Source organism: Taudactylus pleione, unplaced genomic scaffold (assembly GCF_031769625.1).
Source record: "Taudactylus pleione unplaced genomic scaffold, aTauple2 ptg000289l, whole genome shotgun sequence".
NCBI lineage: Eukaryota > Metazoa > Chordata > Amphibia > Anura > Myobatrachidae > Taudactylus > Taudactylus pleione.
In genome coordinates this window covers 373,129-399,524 of record NW_028284691.1, presented here as the reverse complement: position 1 = coordinate 399,524, position 26,396 = coordinate 373,129, and the positions used below count along the sequence as shown (strand labels likewise).

General features: G+C 43.0%; 1 protein-coding gene and 1 pseudogene across 2 annotated transcripts in view; both read right to left on the bottom strand.

Annotated features, from left to right (window-relative positions):
- The window catches only part of CHL1 (cell adhesion molecule L1 like), a 193,916-nt gene that overhangs the window by 134,712 nt on the left and 32,808 nt on the right, over positions 1-26,396 (bottom strand). The gene's annotated exons all lie outside the window — the stretch shown is intronic.
- Positions 12,982-24,600, bottom strand: LOC148511910 (uncharacterized; annotated as a pseudogene).

Sequence of the window (26,396 nt, the reverse complement as noted above, 5' to 3'; positions counted from 1 at the left end):
CTATAAACAAAAATATTAACACATAAAACATTACACAAAGTGACACATAACAGAATACATCCAATCCTCATACTAATAACGTTTAGCAATTTATCATTTTCTTGAGGTTTTGTATGTTTTGACTTTGTGTTTACATTTAAGTTTTTACTTATAAGAGAAACACTGTTTTTATCTTTCTGATCAATTCACTTAATAATAAAAGGGTCCGCAAAGGAGACTTTACAATTACAATACCAATCAATAACTTCAATTTACTTTCTCATGTGTGAAGCCTTGGGACTTTGCTTCTGAACAGGGTATAGCTGCAATACTCAGAGAGGTGGTAGCTTAGTAATGTGCAATACCATAGACTGATATATTTCCACTGTTTGTACAACGTGTAGCATGCAGTAAGTACACAGAGGTGTTGACACTGTGGGAACAGCTGGAGGTTAGTGGTAACACCTGAGAGAGGTGTTGTGTCATCTCGAGCTTGAGCCCAGCTGGGTTCTGTTAATGATTCTGATAGGAAAGGCCAGCAATCGTGACCTGCTGTGTTTGGAAGCAGGCAAGTCATGTCCCCGACTGTTAGTACTGACTTCATGGAACCAAATAATCTTGGTTGTTGACCAGGTCCTCAGACCATTAATATCCCTTTGAAATCTTTATTCTTACCCAGCTGGCAGCATCATTACTGTCATGGAAATGATTCATTCTAAGACAGAAGTGTCCTTAAAAAATACTGATGATTTAGTTATCACAGATATGTAGTAGAATATTAATGCAGAAACTTAATAGAGTGTGACCATTCACAGGGTGTCATAAAGACTGAATTCCTCCCGCATTGCATACACAGAACTAAATGCACAGAACTGGTATACAGCATTGTCCCCATCACTGCGGGCAGATGGCCCCATTTAATTTCCTTGATATCTGTCATCCTTATCAGTATGCACTTGCATCATCTCTATTCGTGGATCAAAAGGTAAATAGGTGTATTTATGCATATGCACAACTCTGCATAGACTGCCATTCCATTAAGGACTCTCAAGAATATAAGCAAAATATTATGCTGTTACACAGTAGTATTATAATGCCTCACAGTAGAGCCCTAGTTCATATTATGCCCCCACAGAAATGCTTCAGTTAATATGCCCCTATAGTATTATCCTAGTTAATAATAGGCCCTACAGTATTGCCCCATTTAATAATGTGCTCCCATAGTACTGTTACAGTAAATAATATGCTCCCACATTAGTACTGTACCTCAGTTAATAATATGCGCTTATACTCTTATTACCAGAGCCACTCACTGTGCTATAAGTAGTGTTCTACCTTTTCATTTAAGTATTAAGCTCAAATAACAGCAATCAACCAGTAATTCAATGTAGCTACAGTAATAATGAAACGGCTTCACACTTGCAGAGTGACAGTACAGAGACATTACACTGACAGACAGGGAATCATGAAACAATTACACCATGTGAGACACTCACAGCTTTACACTGAGTTCAAAAAATCTGCAAATAATGAGCAGCACTCCAGGTCTTTAAGAATATTACTGTATGTATTGCCTAGTAATAAATCATCTCTCAATGTATACACATAATCAGTTTACATACTTCTCTCTCTTGCCAACTAATCTTCTAGAAGACCCTCTTGTGCCTAGAATCACACTATTTGTTACAAGACTTAGTGGTCTATTTACTAAGCAGTGTTAGGAGACAGAGTGAAAAGTGATAAGAAAGTGATAAGGTGACAGCCAATCAGCTCCCAACTGTCATCTCACAGGCTGTGTTTGAAAAATGACAGTTGGGAGCTGATTGGCTGGCACCTTATCACTTTCTTATCACTTTTCACTCTGTCTCCTAACACTGCTTAGTAAATAGACCCCTGAGGTTGATAAGTAATGATCAGTTTGTTCCCAACTGTAAAGTGCCATGGAGTATATTGACACTATATAAATACATGTTAATACATAACTAAATAAGAAATAATTTCCAAATTCATTTAAATATTTTGCTCTTTAGATGGAATTCTCATTTTTGTCTGTCTGATGTACTTTTTAGTACCTAGCCTATAGCAGAATAATAACCCATTGTATCCCCTTACTTCTATCCACCTATGACAGGACCCAAGGTTCGTCTTTAAACACAAATATATTTGCCATCCTGTGAACAGTATGGTATCATTATGTCGTACTTGCATATGTGCTGCAATTGTGCATCATAAATGACAAGTTTCATGGTAACTGCAGTTAAAAAGTAATATTTTTAAAATTATTTACCTTCTATTAATAAGAAATAATTCCCTTGTACTATCACAAGGGGGCCGCATAATATTTCTTGCAGATAGGTAATATATTGCATCACACTACTGTAGCTCTATTTGCATTCAGTAAATAATGTTTTTTTTACTGTATAATGAGACAAATAATTAGTAACACAAAATGTGCAATCAACACTAAAGCTTATAGCTTATACTGGTATAGCTATCATCAAGGGGACAAACATCATGGAGTACCCCTTGTCAGAATTTCCTCCAGCCCTAGGGGTAAATTTACTAAGGTGAGAGTTTTTAGAAGTGGAGATTTTGCCCATAGCAACCAATCAGATTCTAGCTATTATCTTCTAGAAGGTGCTAGTTAAATGTAGGGGTGTGCACCGGCCACTTTTCGTGTTTTGTGTTTTGGTTTTGGATCTGGATCTTTCTTCGTGTTTTGGATCTGGATTGGTTTTGCCAAAACCACCCTTCTGTGTTTTGGGTTCTGGGTTTTGTGTTTTGGATCTGTATTTTTTTTAAAAAAAGCATAAAAACAGCTAAAATCACAGAATTTGTAGGTTTTTCTGCTCCTATGCTATTATTAACCTCAATAACCTTAATTTCCACTCATTTCCAGTCTATTCTGAACACCTCACACCTCACAATAGTGTTTTTATGTCCAAAACGTTGCACCGAGGTAGCTGGATGACTATGCTAAGCGACACGAGTGGGCGGCACAAACACGTGACCCATCTAGGCGTGAAACTGCAGTGGCAGACAGGATGGCAGTTTGAAAAACTAGGCCCCAAACTGTACATAATGCAAAGAAAAAAAAGAGGTGCAAGATGGAATTGTCCTTGGGCCCTCCCACCCACCCTTATGTTGTATAAACAGGACATGCACACTTTAACAAACCAATCATTTCAGCGCCAGGGTCTGCCACACAACTGTGGCTGAAATGATTGGTTCGTTTGGGCCCCCACAAAACAAGCTGGCAATTAATGTGTCCCTGCACAAACTGGCTCTATGGAGGCAAGATGTCATCCTCATCCTCCTCATCCACCGATTCCTCACCCTCTTCAGTGTGTACATCCTCATCCTCACAAAGTATTAACTCGTCCCCACTTGAATCCACCACCACAGGTCCCTCTGTACCTTCTGGAGGCTGGTCTCCCTGGAAGAGCTGATAATTCATTTTGATGAACATCATCTTCTCCACATTCTGTGGAAGCAACCTCCTACGCCTTTCGCTGACAAGGTTCCCGGCTGCACTAAACACTCTTTCGGAGTACACACTGGAGGGGGGGCAACTCAGGTAAAATAGAGCCAGTTTGTACAGGGGCCTCCAAATTGCCTCTTTTTCCTGCCAGTACAGGTATGGACTGTCTGCCATGCCTACTTGGATGCTGTCACCGATGTAATCCTCCACCATTCTGTCAATGGTGACAGTATCATATGCAGTGACAGTAGACATGTCAGAAATTGTTGCCAGGTCCTTCAGTCCGGACCAGATGTCCAAACTTGGTCCTGCCTGCCCTGCATCACCGCCAGCGGGTTGCTTAGGATACCTAAGTTTTTTCCTGGCAGCCCCAGTTGCAGGAGAAAATGAAGAAGGAGCCGTTGACGTGTCACGTTCCGCTTCAGCTGACAGTGTGTTCACCAGCAGGTCTTTGCACCTCTGCAGGCTTGTGTCGGCCGGAAAGAGAGACACCACATAGGCTTTAAACCTAGGATCGAGCACGGTGGCCAAAACGTAGTGGTCTGATTTCAACAGATTGACCACCCTGGAATCCTGGCAAAGCGAATGAAGGGCTTCATCCACAAGTCCCACATGCCGAGCAGAATCGCTCCGTCTTAGCTCCTCCTTCACTTTCTCCAGCTGCTTCTGCAAAAGCCTGATGAGGGGAATGACCTGACTCAAGCTGGCAGTGTCTGAACTGACTTCACGTGTGGCAAGTTCGAAGGGCTGGAGAACCTTGCACAACACGGAAATCATTCTCCACTGCGCTTGAGTCAGGTGCATACCCCCTCCTTTGCCTATGTCATAGGTGGATGTATAGGCTTGTATGGCCTTTTGCTGCTCCTCCATCCTCTGAAGCATATAGAGGGTTGAGTTCCACCGCGTCACAACCTCTTGCTTCAGGTGATGGCGGGGCAGGTTCAAGAGTGTTTGCTGGCGCTCCAGTCTTCGGCACGCAGTCGCTGAATGGCGAAAGTGGCCAGAAATTTTTCGGGCCACCCAAAGCGTCTCCTGCACGCCCCTGTCGCTTTTCAGAAAATTCTGCACCACCAAGTTTATTGTGTGAGCAAAACATGGGACGTGCTGGAATTTGCCCAGATGTAATGCCCGCACAATATTGGTGGCGTTGTCAGATATCACAAATCCCCAGGAGAGTCTAAGTGGGGTAAGCCACTGGGCGATAATTTCCCTCAGTTTCTCTAAGAGGTTGTCGGCGGTGTGCCTCTTACTGAAACCGGTGATACACAGCGTAGCCTGCCTTGTAACGAGCTGGCATTTCTGAGATGCTGCTACTGGTGACGCTGCTGCTGTTGCTGCGTAAGGTGATACATCTACCCAGTGGGCTGTCACAGTCATATAGTCCTTAGTCTGCCCTGTTCCACTTGTCCACATGTCCGTGGTTAAGTGGACATTGTGTACAACGGCATTTTTCAGGACACTGAGGACACTTTTTCTGACGTTTCTGTACAGTCTCGGTATCGCCTGCCTAGTGAAGTGGAATCTAGACGGGATTTGGAACCGGGGACACACTACCTCCATCAATTGTCTAAATCCCACTGCACTAATGGCGGATACCGGACGCACGTCTAACACCAACATAGCAGTCAAGGCCTCAGTTATACGTTTTGCTTCAGGATGACTGCTGTCGTACTTCATCCTCCTCGCTAAGGACTGTTGGAGGGTCAATTGTTTAGTAAAAGTAGTGGTGTTCCTACTTCCTCTCTGGGATGATGAACGACTCCCAGCAGCAGCAACAGCAGCAGCGGCAGCAGTAGGCGTAGCAATGCAGGATCCTCCAGAGGAATCCCGGATAGGAGAGTCAGTCATGCCAGTGACATGGCCTGCAGGACTACTTCCGATCCTAACTAAGGAGGAAATTGACGAGGAGGGAGTTGACGGTGTGGTTTGCAGGCGCTTGGATACAACAGGACAACGGGATTTAGGTGTCCCTGGACTGCTTACGGTCTTAGCCAAAGTTTCTGAACTTGACAGTAACTTTTTATGAACGCGCTGCAGGTGCCGTATAAGGGAGGATGTTCCTAGGTGGTTGACGTCCCTACCCCTACTTATTTCACCTTTACATATGGTACATATGGCAAGACAGTTGTTGTCCGGATTTGGATAGAAATATTGCCAGACCAAAGAGGTGGAATGTTTGGTCTTCTGCCCAGGCATGACCGTGATGGGCTTTTTCATCCCACGGACAACAACTGTCTCCCCCGGAGCCTGATTTAAACAAACCACATCACCATCAGAATCCTCCTCGCCAACTTCCTCCTCAGCGCCAGCTACACCAGTATCCTCATCCTGTTGTACTTCAACAGTGACATCTTCAATTTGCATATCAGCAAGTGGACTGTGGGTGCTCCTTTCAGCACTTGCAGGGGGCGTGCAAATGGTGGAAAGAGCCACCTCTTCCCGTCCAGTGCTGGGAAGGTCAGGCATCGCAACCACCACCACACTTGGACTCTCCTTGGGGATTTGTGATATCTTCTTAGAAAGCACAGTTCTTCGCTGTGCTTTTGCCAGCTTAACTCTTTTGATTTTTTTAGTGGGAGGAGGGCTTCCATCGTCATGTGAAGCTGAACCACTAGTCATGAACATACTAGGGATCGACCTTAGCCGTTCCTTGCCACTCCGTGTCGTAAATGGCATATTGGCAAGTTTACGTTTCTCTTCAGCTGATTTAAATGTCTTTTTCAAGGTCATTTTCCTGAACTTTGCCATTTGGGATTGTATGTGCCCTCTACTATGACATTGGGCATCGGCCTTGGCAGACGACGTTGATGGCATGTTATCGTCTATGTCATGACTAGTGGCAGCAGCTTCAGCACTAGGAGGAAGTGGTTCTTGATCTTTCTCTATTTTATTTTTATCGGAGAAAGTTTGGTCCTCCATTTATGTTATATCGATTTGATATATACGTGCGGCTAAACACAGAAAATAATTTTTTTTTTGGTTTGGACTGGAGTGTACTTTGTGGGTTACAGCACCCTTTAACGGTCAAGCCAGCCGGCCCTTTACTTATGACACAGGCGCACGCTTGGCACTACTTTGTTGATGCACGTGCGGCTACTGCGCACACAATTCACAAACACAGAAAATAATTTTTTTTTGGTTTGGACTGGAGTGTACTTTCGGGGGTTACAGCACCCTTTAACGGTCAAGCCAGCCAGCCCTTTACTTATGACACAGGCGCACGCTTGGCACTACTTTGTTGATGCACGTGCGGCTACTGCGCACACAATTCACAAACACAGAAAATAATTTTTTTTTGGTTTGGACTGGAGTGTACTTTCGGGGGTTACAGCACCCTTTAACGGTCAAGCCAGCCGGCCCTTTACTTATGACACAGGCGCATGCTTGGCACTACTTTGTTGATGCACGTGCGGCTACTGCGCACACAATTCACAAACACAGAAAATATTTTTTTTTTTGGTTTGGACTGGAGTGTACTTTCGGGGGTTACAGCACCCTTAACGGTCAAGCCAGCCGGCCCTTTACTTATGACACAGGTGCACGCTTGGCACTACTTTGTTGATGCACGTGCGGCTACTGCGCACACAATTCACAAACACAGAAAATAATTTTTTTTTGGTTTGGACTGGAGTGTACTTTCGGGGGTTACAGCACCCTTTAACGGTCAAGCCAGCCGGCCCTTTACTTATGACACAGGCGCACGCTTGGCACTACTTTGTTGATGCACGTGCGGCTACTGCGCACACAATTCACAAACACAGAAAATAATTTTTTTTTTGGTTTGGACTGGAGTGTACTTTGGGGGTTACAGCACCCTTTAACGGTCAAGCCAGCCGGCCCTTTACTTATGACACAGGCGCACGCTTGGCACTACTTTGTTGATGCACGTGCGGCTACTGCGCACACAATTCACAAACACAGAAAATAATTTTTTTTTTGGTTTGGACTGGAGTGTACTTTCGGGGGTTACAGCACCCTTAACGGTCAAGCCAGCCGGCCCTTTACTTATGACACAGGTGCACGCTTGGCACTACTTTGTTGATGCACGTGCGGCTACTGCGCACACAATTCACAAACACAGAAAATAATTTTTTTTTTGGTTTGGACTGGAGTGTACTTTCGGGGGTTACAGCACCCTTTAACGGTCAAGCCAGCCGGCCCTTTACTTATGACACAGGCGCACGCTTGGCACTACTTTGTTGATGCACGTGCGGCTACTGCGCACACAATTCACAAACACAGAAAATATATTATTTTTTTAGCACTTGGGGGGAGCACCCCTGATGGACAGAGCACCCCCTGGACAACACTACAGCACTCCTTTAGGACTGGGACACTGCACAGGACTTTGGAGTGGACACAGCCCCTATGGAGAACTGACTGCACAACACAGTCCAGCCAGCCCCTATGGACTTTGAAGTAGTGGACACAGCCCCTATTAACTACAGCAGCACAGCACAACACAGCCAGCCCCTATGGACTTTGAAGTAGTGGACAACAGCAGCACTACACTACACTACACTACACTACACAGCCCTAACTCCCACCCTCCCTCTTCACTGTCCACAGCCGAGTGAGAAAATGGCGCCGACGCGGGTACCTTATATAGGATCCAAAACCCGCGAGACTCGGAAGGCGGGATGATGACGTTTTGCCTCGATTTCAGATCCGAGTCAGGCGGGAAAAGTCGAGCCTGACTCGGATCGGACTCGGATCGGGGGGGCTCGGGGGGGTTCGGATTTCAGAAATCCGAACCCGCTCACCCCTAGTTAAATGTTAAGTAGAATCTGATTGGTTGCTATGGGTAACATCTCCACTTCTAAAAACTCTCACCTTAGTAAATTTACCCCCTAGACTCCACACGTATGCCGCCTTAGATGAAAACGGCTCTCTACTGTCTTCCAGAATGCATTCATTTAACTCTGCATTGAAAGCAGGATTCACTAAACCAGTGCTTCTTCTGTTGTGATGTGTGTACACTGCAGGGTATAATTCCTCCAGCGGTGGATTCTTAATAAGGTGTTTTTTAAAAAACTTACATGGAGATTCTCACCCGCATATACATTAAAGGTATCTTTATCCTTTTCATTTAAATTCAGGAGTGGCTGTATAACTTACATTGACATTCTCACCTGTGTGCATAGAAGGGTTTCTTTATAATTGCTCAATCACACTTCTAAGCATCGATGCAATTCCAATATGGAAAATAACTTACATTTGTATTCTGCCCCTAACCCTAACCCTCCATTAGGGTGCCTAACCCTAACCTCCCCCCCAGTGCCTAACCCTAATCCCCCTCTAAGTGCCTAAACCTAAACCCCTGTTCCCCGCCGCCTAAACCTAAGTCCCCCGGATGGCGCCTAGCCCTGTCCTCCCCCCGGGGGTGCCTAACCCTAATCCCCCTTCCCCTAGCCTAACCCTAACCTCCTGGGGGGCTGCCTAACCCTATGACCCCCGGGAGCCCTAAACCTAACCCTCCCCCCACATGGCTGTCCGCGGCGGCGCTTGGCATCCCTTCGATCGGGATGCCGGGTGCCAGTCTCCCGGCGTAGGTAAAATGACAGGCGTTGGGATTTCGATGCCTGTCATTTAACCCTTGCCGGGATTTAGCAGTCGGGAAGCCGGCGGTCGGCATTGCGTCCGCCGGCTTCCCGACTGCTTCCCCTATATATAAGACACAAAAACCAAAAGCAGGATTCACTAATACAGCGCTTCCTCTGTTGTGATGTGTGTACACTGCCGGGGATAATTCCTCCAGCGGTGGATTCTTAGAAGGTGTTTTTTAAAAACTTACATGGAGATGCCAAGCGCTGCCGCGGACAGCCGCGGGGGGGGAAGGGTTAGGTTTAGGGCTCCCGGGGGGGCTTAGGGTTAGGCACCCCCTGGGATGTTAGAGTTAGGCTAGGGGAAGGGGGGGTTAGGGTTAGGCACCCACGGGGGGAGGATAGGGTTAGGCACCCCCCTGGGAGACTTTGGTTTAGGCGGCGGGAAAGGGGTGGTTAGGTTTAGGCACTTAGAGGGAGGGTTAGGGGGGGAATTAGATTAGTTATACTTACCTCTCTAGATGATCGGGATTTCCTCCTGTTTCGGGCAGACGCTGTCGGGTAAATCACACGGATTCCATATATAGAGTGTAAGGTACCATACACTTTTTTTCACTTGTACCGGCAGCTGCACCTCTTACTAGCGCAGAGGTTAAAGATCATTTTGCACATAACTCTGTATTGTTTAGTAGTGTTTAGACCCCACTTAGAGTAATCGGAATAATTGATACAGTTTATTGTTGAACAATATTGTAGTAAATACAGCTTAAGAACACTCAATACAAAAATAAGTAGATTAATCTATGGTGAAGAGTGGTTTCGAGATAGTTAAACACCCACCATCAAATAACATTTTAATTTGCCAGAGTCAATACAATGTACCTTTTATTGAGAGAAGGTTAAATAAACAGAGGGTTATTACCTAGATGAAAGTTGGAGCATATCCAGCTCCCACTACTTCCATCTTTACTGTACATGTTGTTATTTATTAAAAATGAAAACACCACAAAATATGGCTAAAATATTCTTATATGCTCATCCAAGCTGGTTTATTATCACTTTGACAGGTGAGTATACAGTAGCAAGACAAGGTGGAGTTTCCTGGTTAGCCGTCATTCCTCTCTTCCCTACATATATGATAATTAACAGCATGATGTTGTTACAGATTGTGTAGTCTAATCAATAAAAAATGTGAAAAAAAACTTGATGAGATTCACAATATTATAATATCTGCATTTAAATCACCAAGTGAGTGTCTACATAATACATAGATCTATTTCCTAAACGGCTTTGTATATAAATTGCATAGTCATTTCAAAAAATTTCAAAATCATTTAAATTTATAGTTATTCCTTCGTCTTACTTAAAGCTCAGTTGAATCAATTTGCATTGCAAGCTATATCAAGACTAAAATACATAAAACACTCCTGATCAATACATTTTAATAAAGAGAATATCAAACATTTACCAACAATGCCTTCTATTAAAAACACTTGTTCATTATAGTGAGCTGTGTTTCAGAAGGCACTACTTGCAATTCTATAGTGTTGCCATGTAGCCATTATGTATACCTAGAGCCCGGGCTGTCAGTCTTTGTTAGAAGGCCACAGCACAAGCAGAAAGTGTAAAATGAAAACCAAGAACCAGGATGATGAGAAAACCATATGCTTGTGTGCAAGGTCCTTTTATCTCTCTGGTAATGTACAGTCTTGTTACATTACTGTGTTCCCAATTATAAAATGCAGCAGAATATGATAGCTCTATATACTATAAATATATGTCAATAAAATGTTACCCAAAAGAAGAATGAGGACCTGGTAACAAATTCAACTACATATGTATTGTCAGAGGCAAAACATACGGTACTACAGAAAGGATTTAGTTTTGTTCCTACTGATTATGGCAACAATTTGCAAATATGTTTAAGATGGGATGTAGTCGGCACCCTGGCATGCGGGATGCCAACGGTCTGAATACCGGTGCCAAAATCCAGACAGGTCGGGATCCCGGCACCAGTATCCCGACCGCCGGCATCCTGAAGGTAAGTATCGGTGGGTTAGGGGGAGGTTAGGGTTAGGTAGCGGGGTTATGGTTAGGCATTAGGAGGAAGGTTAGGGTTAGGCACCGGGTAGGGAGTCTTAGGATTAGGGTGTGGGGAAGGGGAGGTTAGGGTTAGGCACTGGGGAGGGTGGGTTAAGGTAGGGGTTAGAAAAATAGTTACCATTACTTCCTATGGGTGTCGGGATTCTGGCTGTCGGGATGCCACTGACTGTATTCTGACCAGCGACATCCTGACAGCTGAGATTTCATACCCAACCCGTTTAAGATAATGGAAAGGAAATCAGACACTCATGGGTATATTTACTAAAGTGAGAGTTTTTAGAAGTGGAGATGTTGCCCATAGCAAGCAACCAATCAGATTATAGCTATTATCTTCTAGATGGTGCTAGATACTGTAAATGTTAAGTAGAATCTGATTGGTTGCTATGGGCAACATCTCCACTTCTAAAAACTCTCACTTTAGTAAATATACCCCTCAGATGTTATTTTAAATACTGATAATTTAATTTTGTGAATCTAAAGGTGAGTACACACCTGACAGATATATCTGCAGATGATGGTCGTTCAAACATACTGAACGACCATCATCTGCATGCTGCAGCAGGTCCCGGCGGCCAAGGAGGGTGGGGGCAGGGGGTGTGGCCTAATTGCGGGACCGTGGGGTCACGCCCCCTTTGGGGAAAAATCTTTAAAAACTTGCAGCTCTGGGGAGGGGGGCGCTGCGTGCCCCCGGCTCAGCCCGGCGTGCAACCAATGGGGGGCGCGATCAGCGTGATTGCTCCCTCCTTTGGCATAGGAGACTGCTTGGGCTGCTACTTTAGCAGCCTCGGACAGTCTCCCAGTGCAGCCCACTGCAGTGTGTGCTGGGCTGCTGTGGATGGGGAGCTGTGCCGGACCCGGGTAAGTAGTAAGTAGCAGCTCCCCCCCTCTCTCTGCACTCCTGTGATCGCGCTGATCGCCCGTACACACTTGCCGATGGACAGATATGTCTGGAGACATATCTGTTCATTGGCTGTGCAGCACAGCCAATGCGATATGTCTGTGAATGACGTTGTTCACAGACATATCGTCTGTACACACAGGATGACGGGGGCACGATATATTGGCCGATCAATCGATCGGCCATTATATCGGCCAGTGTGTACCCACTTTACAAAAGTTTAATTATTTTGTACTGTAGGATTAATTGTTAATTGGCAGTTAGACTCTGTAAATAACAGCAAGCTGTTAATTATACACCTGAAGAAGGGAGTGTTTGTTTGCTTTAACCATTTGTCCAGTTAATAATAAACCAGCATGAATAAGCATACAGGAATATATTGGCCATCTTTTGTGTTATGCCTTCTCATGAAAGTGCAGGTAATAGACACAGAAACACATCAACTATACTTTACTTGCAGTGCACCCAGGATTTTAAGAATTTGATTTATGCTTTACATGGACTTCAACACTGCATCTTTGAATGGGACCTACTATAGTGACTATTTGGAAGTTAATTAAAGGCACAAATTACCTGGCTCACGACGGAGTGCCGGGATCATAGTTTACAGGATGGGACTTATGTTGCGCAATATCAGATTGCAGATTGCTCATGTATATGAATATGAACTTTGGCTGCCAACAGGTTCATTGAATGTGAATATATGTTTTAAATGAGCCATTTACAGATGTGTCAGAGTAGCAAATGAAGGAAAAAGTAGCAAAGTTGGGGAAAAGTAATTCTGAATGCCTAACATATATATAAATTGGAGCTGGCATAATTTTTATATAGTTTCATTTGCTTATGGGTTGTTTTTTTTATTATACTGTATATGATTTATTACACTATGTTCTATTTGAAACCTGTCCTGGAATACGTAATACGGGATGGAGTCGGGATCCTTGTACTCAGAATCCTGAAGAATCCGGCTCAGAATGCTAACAATTTGTTAGTATGAGGGATAGGGTTATGCTGCGGGAGGGGGTGGTTAGTGTTATACTGCAGGAGGGGGTGGTTAGCGTTATACTGCAGGAGGGGAGGGATAGGGTTATGCTGCAGGAGGGGGTGGTTAGCGTTATACTGCAGGAGGGGGTGGTTAGTGTTATACTGCAGGAGGGGGTGGTTAGTGTTATACTGCAGGAGGGGGTGGTTAGGGTTATGCTGCAGGAGGGGAGGGATAGGGTTATGCTGCAGGCGGGGATGGTTAGGGTTATGCTGCAGGAGGGGAGGGATAGGGTTATGCTGCGGGAGGGGATGGTTAGCGTTATGCTGCGGGAGGGGATGGTTAGCGTTATGCTGCAGGAGGGGAGGGATAGGGTTATGCTGCAGGAGGGAATGGTTAGGGTTATGCTGCAGGAGGGGAGGGATAGGGTTATGCTGCAGGAGGGGATGGTTAGGGTTATGCTGCGGGAGGGGATGGTTAGCGTTATGCTGCGGGAGGGGAGGGATAGGGTTATGCTGCAGGAGGGGATGGTTAGGGTTATGCTGCAGGAGGGGAGGGATAGGGTTATGCTGCAGGAGGGGATGGTTAGGGTTATGCTGCGGGAGGGGATGGTTAGCGTTATGCTGCGGGAGGGGGGGGATAGGGTTATGCTGCGGGAGGGGGTGGTTAGCGTTATGCTGCAGGAGGGGATGGTTAGGGTTATGCTGCAGGAGGGGAGGGATAGGGTTATGCTGCGGGAGGGGGTGGTTAGCGTTATGCTGCAGGAGGGGAGGGATAGGGTTATGCTGCAGGAGGGGATGGTTAGGGTTATGCTGCAGGAGGGGATGGTTAGGGTTATGCTGCAGGAGGGGATGGTTAGGGTTATGCTGCGGGAGGGGGTGGTTAGCGTTATGCTGCAGGAGGGGATGGTTAGGGTTATGCTGCAGGAGGGGAGGGATAGGGTTATGCTGCAGGAGGGGATGGTTAGGGTTATGCTGCAGGAGGGGATGGTTAGGGTTATGCTGCAGGAGGGGAGGGATAGGGTTATGCTGCGGGAGGTGGTGGTTAGTGTTATGCTGCGGGAGGGGGTGGTTAGGGTTATGCTGCAGGAGGGGAGGGATAGGGTTATGCTGCGGGAGGGGGTGGTTAGCATTATACTGCGTGAGGGGAGGGATAGGGTTATGCTGCGGGAGGTGGCGGTTAGTGTTATGCTGCGGGAGGGGGTGGTTAGGGTTATGCTGCGGGAGGGGGTGGTTAGGGTTATGCTGCAGGAGGGGAGGGATAGGGTTATGCTGTGGGAGGGGGTGGTTAGGGTTATGCTGTGGGAGGGGAGGGATAGGGTTATGCTGCGGGAGGGGTTAGTTAGTGTTATGCTGCAGGAGGGGGTGGTTAGCGTTATACTGCGTGAGGGGAGGGATAGGGTTATGCTGCGGGAGGTGGTGGTTAGTGTTATGCTGCGGGAGGGGGTGGTTAGGGTTATGCTGCGGGAGGGGGTGGTTAGGGTTATGCTGCAGGAGGGGAGGGATAGGGTTATGCTGTGGGAGAGGGTGGTTAGGGTTATGCTGCGGGAGGGGGTGGTTAGGGTTATGCTGCGGGAGGGGGTGGTTAGGGTTATGCTGCGGGAGGGGACGGTTAGGGTTACGCTGTGGGGGGAGGGTTTAGGGTTAGGCGGCGGGGGGTTAGGGTTATGCTGTGGGCGGGGTTGGTTAGCTTTGGGAATTGGGTAAGGGTTAGCCTGAAAATATTACCAAAATTTGCCGGCATTTTCACTGTCAGGATCCCGCTGCCGGCATTGAAACCCGCCAGGATTCTCCATGCCGGGATGCAGTACCCAACTCTAATACAGCCATAGGTCATTCCTATCCAGGTCCCTACCTTCCTGTAAGGACTTCTCTAGAAAAGGATACTGTCACAACTTTTTTCTAAGATGTCCCTGATGAAACACGTTGATTTTTTGTTAAATGGTATCTGAACTGGCTTTTTGGAATGTAAGTTCAGAAGATGACAACTTCAGTAGTACAGTATATGAAATACAGCCATTATTGTCTTATTAAGATAATGGGAAGCTAAAAAAAATTATATATTCTAAAGCAGCACCTTATTGGACATTAATTTTGCAACCTGATTGGGTGGAACTATCATACTGTAGGTGCAAGTGGTGCAGCTGCTATGTTCAGAGCTGAGGGGGGCCCATCTTCCTTGTCAAAGTTACATGTGTTATATATACATTTTTCGCAATTAGGTGGTAAGTAGGGGCCCTTACAAACCTTTGCTATGGGGCTGTCAAACACCTAGTTATGCCCATGGACCTGGAGCACAGAGTAGGCTTACAGGAGCTCAGGAATCAGAGCACAGTAGGGGGTAAATTTACTAAGATGGGAGTTCTATAAGAAAGTGATGTTGCCCATAGCAACCAATCAGATTCCAGGTATTATCTTCTAGAAGGTGCTAGATAAATGAGAAGTAGAATCTGATTGGTTGCTATGGGAAACATCACTTCTTAAATAGAATTCCCATCTTAGTAAATTTACCCCTTAGACTGTGTCCAACATTGCACTGGCACTGATTGAGTGAAAGGAAAGTCCTTTTATACCCCTGGTTCGTCAGGTATTGGCTGCAGATATCAGGTGGTCGAATACTGATCTAGTATTGGTGGTGCAGTGGTCACCTGATACAGACTTTCAAGACTGCGTCCATAGGCCGGCGTTGGCAGGAGATGCAGCAAGTGAACACCATGGACATGGCAACTGCTGAGGCCACAGAGGAGGCAAACCGCATGGAAGGACTGAGAGTCACTGGAAAGCCAAGAACCAGAGCAGAGAGGCAGGTAATTGACCTTGCGCCAGGTTACCCGGGAGCGTTTCGTACAATTACATGATAACATTAAAATTGGTAGAAAAAGTACATAATGGGTTGGAATAATTTTTACCCAAATCATTCACATAATACCTAAAATATGTCACCTTCCATACATTAGTGGATGTATACTAAAGATGTTGACGATGGGTAGATTTTTTTATTTTTTTATTTTATTTATGAAATAGAACAGCAGCAAGTTAAAGCAGATGGACCAAAACTGCATGGAAAACATGTAAATACAGATAGGAGGACCTGAAAACTGTAGGGAAGAGGCTCCCAAACTTCAGTCCTCAAGGCACCCTAACAGTCCAAGTTTTAATGTTATCCATGCTTGAGCACAGGTGACTTAATTTGTACTTTATTCAATGTGATTTAACCATCTGTGCTTAACCATGAATACTAGTAAAAACCTGTACTGTCAGAGTGCCTTGAGGCAGGGATATGCAGTCAGGGTAGGCAAGGGAGGCAGAGCCTCCACTGTCATACTCCTTAGATTTGATTTAAACATTATTAGAATAATAAAAAGAAGATATGTATGACTTATACACATCTTCTTTATTTATTGTAATCATTTTTATAATTAACACTCACCAGCTTTGTGGAGCTCCCTGAGACTGCAGGGAGACGAGAGATGAGGCAGCAACAGCTCAGCCTCGCTTCTGTTTAGTCAGACACTGCTTGCAGAGCTGGGGTGGGGCCACACCATGGGCAGTAAGCTGCACAGAAAGAGAGCTAATAGAGGAATGCCTCTGTGTATGGAGAGCATGCCTTGTGCACTGATGGACACTTTGGATGTATCAAGTGACCAAGAAGTGCAATGCATTATTTAGAACGGAGCTCAGTCAACAGCAGCAAGTGAAGACACAGTGATACAGGTAGGAGTTAATGGACACTGAAGCTAAGTGTAGTGAGGGGAAGTTACAGTGAGTAGGCAGTGAGACAGGCTCCCAACACTCAGACCCATCTCCATGTGTGCCTTCCCAGCCTTTGACCTCATCACACGTCACTGTCTTAAGGACCGAGTTTGGGAACTAATGCTGTAGTGTGAGGATGATTGAGAAGTCAGGAGATCCAAAATACTAGACCAGTGGTTCTCAAACTCGGTCCTCAGGACCCCACACAGTTCACATTTTCCAGATCACCTAGCAGGTGCACAGGTGTACTCATTACTCACTGACACATTTTAAAAGACCAACAGGTGGAGCTAATTATTTCACTAGTAATTCTGTGAGGATACCTGCAAAATATGCACTGTTTGGGGTCCTGAGGACCGAGTTTGAGAACCTGTGTATTAGACTAACAAAACATTATTGAAAGTGTTATTCCAAGTTTTGTTTTTTTAATGATGTGAAGGAGTGTGTATGGGATTGTCGGAGTGGCAGTCCACAAGGGAAAGGACAGGAGGAGAAAGGGTGAGAGGAAGGGAAAGGAGAATTAAAGATAAAAGTTTAAATACACCAGTGCCCTACCCTCCAACATGACCCATTCCATTAGGTACAAAACACTCTGCTCCTGGACTTCCCACCTAATGTATGATTGCAGTCACCTGTGTTGAACTAGGTAATTGATGAGACAGGTGTTTTAGCACAGGTGTCTGCAATCACACATTAGGTGGGAAGTCCAGGAGCAGAGCATTTTGTACCTAATGGAATGGGTCATGTTGGAGGGTCTGCAGTGCTTCCTCTAACTGGGCACTGATTGGACACATATGAAGTTTATTGAGTAATGAAAAATCTCCAGGAATAGTCTATCTAGAAGTGTAGTTCATATAATAGCTGTTTCAGTAGCAGCTAAACACAATGACACAGTATCCAGGATTTTGAGGTGACCCCAATGCTGTATTGATTCCGGTTGTGCATTGCTCCACTAAGGTCAATTAGTCCATAAATAAATTATTTATTTACATATTTTTATTATGGAATTCTGATGCATCCTTATATATTTTTATATATATTTTATAATTTTTTTAATGTATTATTCATATGGTTCTTTTTAATGTAACTAATATATGTGTTTTCTATTTATTGAGGACTATTTATATAAGTTGTGCCGTTTACGGACGAATTGTCCTTAGTGGAGCAATGCACAACCGGAATAAATACAGCATTGGGGAAAGCTTTGTGCTTGTGTTTACATTACCATGGCAACAAAGGCAATACTGGATGTTATACATTGCACACGGGAGTGAGTATCATCTTGTAAACAGAAGGATTTGGATGATACGTGATAACAGGAAGTGACACTGGATAGACAGGAATCACCGTCCCGACGCAGCAAAGGATCATGGACAATGTAGTTTATCTTTGTATAGAGATCAGCTGCGCCGGCGGTGTTTGGATTGGATAAGGGGGGTTTAAAAAGGGTTGCCGCGGGTAGGAACAGCATCCACGATCTGGACACCTTGAAAAAGACCACCATTGCGATGTGAAAGGGGTATAAGTGGTATATGGAAGACTGGTAATAAGCTTGAGAAGGGACAGAGGATAGCTGAAAAGAAAGAAGGAAATAAAAGAAAAGAGGCTACCCTGCTGGCCAAGCTGACAATTACTTGTGGCTGATCTGATGAACTCCAGATTCCAGTAATCTGTAGAACTAAAATTGGATGAAGAGGTCCTTCAAGAAAATGTCTGAATTCAGAGAAGGCACATTATGGGGCCAATAATTCTCTGCATGCTACATCATAGCTTATATCTGTTGATGACATGTGGTGTGGATAGTAGGCACAATGATGTAATATTATTGTAGGACAAGTCTTCTGGGAAAGGTCAGCTACCACAACAGAATCAGATATAACCACTGTGACCATAACTGCCCATTCTGTATTAGGGGCCTGATTCACTACGGATCGCTATTGCGATCGCAGAAGTGATTACGCGCGCAGTTCTGCTGCGAAAATTTGCTGATGTCTGCAACTTCTCACCCAGGATAGATACACCCACCACCGTTTTTGCACATCCATAAGACCTCGCAATCTAGCATCTACATCGGTAACATTGAGTAACATTGGAGAATTACAACAGGTCTGACATGTCTCAGAAATTGCAACTCTCGTCGCACGCAGTGAGAACTCAAGCGTTGCAGTGGCTAACTTATGCATACCCAGGAAACGGTGTTCAAACAAACAGGGATGCCTGCGTTTCTCCGACCACTCCCCCGTCACCACCCCCAAACGCTGACCTGACGTCACTCTGCGACGGCTTTGCATCTGTGTACGCTATCGCAATACTGACTGGTGCACGCGCACTGCGGTGTATACGCATGCACAGTACACACCATCAGGCGATCTGCGTACACTGTTGCAGTAGCAATCTATAATGAATCAGGCCCTAGGATAGATAAATATAGGATCATCAGGCTACAGTAGGTAAATGCAGGAATACAACGTCCACATCCGAAGACCTATTGAACACTGTGTAAACCGTGTAAACAATACATCTACAAAGCTTTTATTTAACCATCTTTAGGAGTTTCTAAACACTATACATCACTACACTTGCCTCTCATTACTAGGGCGAATTAATAATTAATTCTAGTAATTACTGAATGCTGTTTAATTCCTTACTTAGGGCTTGATGCAGCATTGGTCACTCAGCCGGCCAAGGATCATGCAGATGATCCAATGCTGCATCCAAGGACGCATCTCGGATCATTAATGTATGCAGGAGGCATGATGCTGCATTAACATATTAGCAAGGACGGAAATGCAAAACGGCATGTGTGCGGCTTTGCAATTCCGTCCTGTACTGAATCAATTGCTTTCCACTTATATAGTTTAATATATAATCCATAGTGACAAAGATTCCTATAACATTTTTTAATTGCTTCTGGTATTTTTAAAGGTTGTCAGATAATATCAGCATGTCATTAATATGGGCCATTGGAAACTGGTACAAGAAATCCATACAGCATTGTTAAGTTAAGTGCTGTAAGGTTGCAGGGTTGTTACAAAGAGTGACGGCCATTAATAGATATTCATTGTGTCTAGACTGTATGTGTATTTATTTATTAATTCTCTCTCTCGCAGTAAAATTGATTTTTTTTTCTCAATAAAACTGAGGGCTTTTGTAAAAATAATAATTGCTGAACTACTGGTCCCAGCATGGTCTGCTGACAAGCCACACTGGCACCTGGTCAAGCTAGGATCTGTAGTTTGAAAAAAAAAATTCTCCCATACCCAAATTTCTAAACAACACTGGCACGTTAAAGCCCAGTGCTGGTTACCCCCAAATCAAGGAGGAAACCGACGTGGGGTCCCCCCTGTTTTGGGGGCAACCAGCATTGGGCATTGCTAGCCTGGGCTGGTGGAGCAATAGAGGAAGTCCACACAGCATGGGGATCCCCCCACTATGAGTCCAACCAACCTCAGGCCAGTTGTTTTCCCAGTTGGGCCCACAAAAAAGGGTGCAGCCCCCCTGGGTGACAGTTAATGTGGCAATATTTAGAAGACAAAGTTGTAGCCCAACCAATGGAAGGAGGCATAAGATAAGGGATGCCAATGTTTACAAGGAACTGTGGAGAACAGAGCAAATGAAAACTGACTTGAGCTGGAAAAAGACTCTTTTAAAGCAATTCGGGGTAACTTTCTCAGCATCAGCAGTAGCCAAGCAAGGCAATAGAACAGCAACACTGAACCCAGGAGGCACCAGTAGACTTTCCTAATATCTGGTTAATAACCTCAAGTATTATTGTTTCTTGAAGAACTTGCTCTTGTAGGAAGCTTTCAAATAAGATAACCCATGCACCCCATCCAGGTCTAGTATAGTGTTTATTTGCATTCTTCCTGCTTTTTCTTACAGATTGCTGCTACTATACAGATATCTGTTACAGATGCATTTATTTTGCTAAATGTTTTTAGAATGTACAGCTTCATAAAGTCTACAGATGCAGGCGGAGACACCTCCTTTTCTGTGTATATATATCCATTATTATCTCTCATGCAGCATCCATAATGTATGCATTTTCAGCTGTACAAATACGTTATTATTTTAGCAGTTTAAATTTACTAAGCGCCGGATTTGGTTTCCCAGTGGTTTTCCGACAGTATTGAATTATTGAATCCCGCAGATTTACTATGCTCAAACCCGCAGCAAAAATGTACAGAAACCACACTTTACAATAAAGTAGAACATTGAATGACAAATCCTGTGTTCACCATTACTAGAATAGAACCCCAGAGTTACTAAGCGGTGGGTTAAACCCAGCCAAAATAAATTACCTGCCTCTAACCACCAAAGGTACAGAGAAGAGGCCTGGGCTTGCAGTCTGGTTGTTCTTAGGGAGAGGGGACCCCATTGTTGGGGAATTCCAGCCCTGGGCTCAGCATTCTAGGGCTGTTTAACATTATGGCATGGAGACCCGACGCAGCATGTCTCCCTGCAATAGAGTCACCAGCCCTGGCGGTTTTATACTATTTACAAATTCCTCGAAAGGAGAAAGAAAGTCCTATGTAGGCGCACACAAAATAATTGAATAATCTAAAATATAACCTTTATTAAATTTACTAAAACCTTGTTATAGTGAAATATTTATTAAAATGAAAAATACTGAAAGATTGTGAAAAAAGAATTGAAATTTGTGAATAAAATCAGCTGACACTTAAGGGCAATTGCTATCCTCTAAATAAAGTTTACTGTATTCTGTATTGAGTGTTCATGACTCTTCTTGATGCATATGTAGTCGGTTTAATAGACAGAGAGACAATAAATAAACATTTTATTATGACAAGTGATCCCAGCGGTATTGGACCTAGGTAAGTATGAATAATAGCATGCTCATATTATCACGCTTTGCATTTCACACACTGTGTCCATTCATAAATGAAAACTTAGTTGTATCCCTGTATATTCCTTAGCCACAATTATTGTGACACCTATAGTGAGTAACTAAACAATTAATTGACCTACGAAGATTGATATTTAATACAATATATTACAGTATCGAAAATCCATCAGTGAATATTTTATCAGATTAACACATCAGCCCTCCAAATATCTGTGAGGGTATTCAATTTCGTATCTGTAGTCTGATAAATTACAGTATGAGTATATATTGATGGATAGTATACATCATCATGCTTCTACAGCAATATAGTGCATGTAATAAACCATGTCACCCTGTCAAGGTAGGTCCAGGTAAGTATATATATATATCCACCTGTTTAAATTACTCTGCTTCTGCAAGTCACTCGCTGTGTGTTACCTTTCATATAAGGGATACCATGTTCCCATTCATTCTGAAACATTTGTTTCTAAATATGAACACACTGAATCACACAGTAAATTACTGGCTGAATTGTTGTCAAATTAACCCGTTTATTCATCAGTGCATAAAGGTTGTCACATAACTCAGCATGTTGTGGTATGATATACCCAACATACAACGAAAAAATTATTGGACACACTGTTAGTTTAATATAATCAGCAGTTTTATTTGTATTTGGTCATAGGCTTAGATATTACACCTGTTAATCATCTGGTCTATAGCTTGTGCACCAGCCCAAGACCGAAATATGGGATTTTAATAGTAAGGCTTGACTTGCTGTGAGTAGTTTAAATAATAATTATTAATAACCAGCCACATTATCAGGCCATAGCTTACTTGCATGCATTATATTGAGTACCTGTATACCCGAGCGTGCTGCAGCCAGGTAGAGATCAGGTTAGTGTGCAGCTAAATATCAGCCCAAGACCAGGATATAGAACTCATTGATTCAATTCTATTTGCTTATTGAAAGCTAAACCAAATGACAGCGGTCACCTATACTCTGTTGGGCAATGTTCGTGATTAACTTATTGTTCCCATGAATATCAGGTTGATTTCCTATGTCCACGAGCACGCTATAGCCGCGTCTCGGGTATGAACTCGATTATTATCTTAACTAAGTACCGACAATACATATACATACACAAACAGTAACATATTTAAAATGCAATCATTTGAGGAGCAGCGCCCTGTTGGTCAGCATTCAAAACGCCAACGTACGTTTCACTGACAGGCTTTATCAAGGCTAACCCGAGCACAATATTCAGCTGGGTTAAATAGATATATGGTGTCCAATAGTATCACTCACACTAATCACGTGGTATAACCGCCCATTGAAGCGCTATCTGATACTAAACATGTATGGATTCTAGACAATAGAATGGATAGTAGATTGTTTGATTCAGTTTCCATATTAATAAAATAAATTAATTGCCTACTAGTAAACTTACATTACTCTACTATTTCCCCGCACAATAACAACATTATAACAATCAAATAAATTAGAATAAATTTGATAGATATATATTTAAAGAATAATAAATATGATGTTGTAGCATTTAATTAAAATAAAATAAAAAGAATTGTGTGCTAAAATAGTGAATAAGTGTGTTATATAATAAATTATTAATATGTGCAAATTAAATCGTGTTAATATGTTACAAACAGTGTAACCAAACGTGTTGATAAAATTATATAAACCTAATAAAATAAATGAAATTATTAAAAGTGCAGTGTGTTAATATTGTGAATGATTATTATAATAAAAATATTGATATTATTTATCAAACTAATTTATATAGTGATAATAAAATATATATATATATTACCATATTGATATTGTATGGTAAATAATACATAGTGTACAGTGAGTTTGATAGTGAATAGTGAATGGTGTGTAAAATATAGTGAATTATCCATTGTTAAATAAAAATAAAAAACATAAAAATACTATATTTCCTTGGTATATTGTATCAAATTATAATAATGATCAATTCATTCATCATATTAATATTCATATCTACAAATAATAATAGATATTCAATAATTATATCCTATTATACTAGAAAGGAACAATACCTGTAATGTAGGTAATCTGAGGCATTGAAAATTTCTATTATCAAAACGATTCTCTTGTATATTACTAAGGGAAGAAATCCACATTGTGCTGTATCTTTTCATGATAGAGATCCTACATACAACTATAGGAGTATGAATGGAAAGAGGAAATCTTAATGAGACCTACAGTCTCTAATTCAAAAGTCTCTAAGAATTAGCCCACAATAAAAATATCTACATTATGGAGTTGAAAAAATGCTATAGACTATCTAATAACTCACTAAATTCATAAAAAGGGTGAGTAACTATTATTCTCATTCAATCCCTTTGGGGATATACAATCAATGAGAAAAATCATCCTAGTCTCTGCTCTTAACAGTTGTTTGTCCATGTCACCACCTCTTATTCCCAATGTTACATGTTGTAATCCAAAGGCTTTAAGTCCCGAAGGACAGCCCCCATGGTACCTCAAAAAATGACTGGCCACTGATGTCAAAGTTTTAAATCTAGCTGTATCTCTTCTAGCATTGATAATACTATTGACGTGTTCCAATATTCATATTTTTAATGGTCTAATTGTTTTACCTACAAATTTTTTACCACACGGGCACTCAAGTTGATATATCACGCCCATAGTGGGCGGTTTTATACTATCGCTGGTTAGTGAAAAATGGGGGGGGGGGGGCATCTCCCAGCTACTTTCCACAACCGGCCTAGGTTAAATAACTCAGGGCTGGCTATGAAATAAGGGAGGTCCACACATTTTGTTTAGCTTTCTTCATTACATTTATAGAAGCCTGCACAGATCACGACGGGTTTGTGTCATGATCCCAGCGGCATACGGCTTTACAAACCACCGAGGATCAATGGCGGATTCTATTTAGAAGGTCAAGATTACCTTTAGTAAATGCTGCTTTTTGACGTTTTGTGAATAGAACCCACCGCCAATCCGCAGCATGGCAGGTTTGACATAACTTCACACCTGCTGCTTAGTAAATGTATCCCCTCATGTTTAACTGCTTATATATTCTGCTGTAAACATGTTCTCTCTTGTATCAATGCTTCTGTCAAAATCTGAGTTGTTATTATCATAATACAGTATGTATAATTTTTTTCTCTTTTTACAGTTGTCCATCCAGCAGAAAGTGCTGCAAGATCCAGTGCATCATTGAATTTTTCTTGCACAGATAGAATCAATCCATATTCTGACTCTAAAAGAGGTCTGTTCAAATAATATATGGGGCAAATGTAATAGGTTTTCCTATTTTTTTTCCAAAATATTTTATTGAAAAACTGCATATTACATACAAGTATGAAAATATATAAATTACACATATATAACACTATTTTAAATATTCTTCAATAGAAACTATTCTAAATACAAAACATTCAAATGGAGTGACAGAACCACACACGGCCTAGTGCACCATGCAGAAGCATATATATATATACCTAGTGAAGTAAGTGTTGACATGAGGTTAACACCACTGCCCTATGGAGACTCTCCTTCATAGGCAAGGGTAGAGTACATACAGTACATATGGTAACCAGATTGTAAAAAACTTTTTGGCTCTATTTTCTTTATTTATCGACATTTCCAGCCAGTCCATATGAAATAAATAGGAAATACATGGCATTAATAGGGTTAAGGCAGGGTGTCTGACGAGATCCATTGGGAAAGAACTGTTTTCTCTCCTGCTGCAGCAATTTTAGCCAATAAAATACGACGCCCCAAAGAAGGTCAAGACAGTTGGGAAGTCGAATAAATATCCCATAGGGCCCATTCGGGAGAAACAGTAAAGGATATGCCCAGAGTATCTTTAAGGTATGATTGAACAAGAGCCCAACATTTTTTGACCTCTGGACAACTAAGACATACAATGGTAAAGATAAAGGTTTTCCCATTTTGAAGATAAAACTCGACCAATGTGAGTTTACTGCTAAACTCCCACATTTTTGAAACGCTTACCCTATTACATTTGGCCCATGCTGTCCAAACAACATGATGGTCTTGGTAAATTAAGAGCTACGGTACTTGTCAATAGTGTATCTAAAATTGACAATGCCTTCATAGAAGAGTATATTGCTCATGCAAGAACTTGGTAAATTTGTTCCTGGTCTTCAGGTGTCATCTTATCTACAAATGAAGATACTGAGGGGATGATTCAATTGGGTTTAGCGAGGTAAAAAAACCTTGCGCTGAATTTTGGATTATTGGGGGTATGCACACTCCTGGTACCCATGGCGCATAAGAAAAAAACAAAAAAATGATACTCACCTGTCCAGGGGTCTCAGGTGGTCTCCGCGGCTCCCTGTGGCCTCCCCTCCATCCTGTCACTGGGGAGGGGGCTGCTGGGGGGCTTCGGAAGCTGCTGGGTTGAGCAAGGGCTACAGGGAGATGTAGTTCTCCCAGCGCCGACTACAGGGGGGAATACACACACACACCGGGGGTCACTCTCACACACGTACACACACACGCATGTACACATACTCACTCACTCATACAAACTTAAAAAAACTCACACACATTCACATGCTCCTGCTACTCCTACTGACCCGGCTCTCGACGTTGGATGCAGAAGACACCTCTTCAGAAGGTGAGTAATTAAGGACTAATTAAGCTAATTGGAAACTTCCAATAGCTTAATTAGTCCTCAGGGGGGTGCCACCGGGGTCCCAGAACAAGTCCCGCAGATTTTTTCTAAAATTAACGATTTGAGGAAAAACCAGACTTGCTCTGGAGGTGAGAAAATA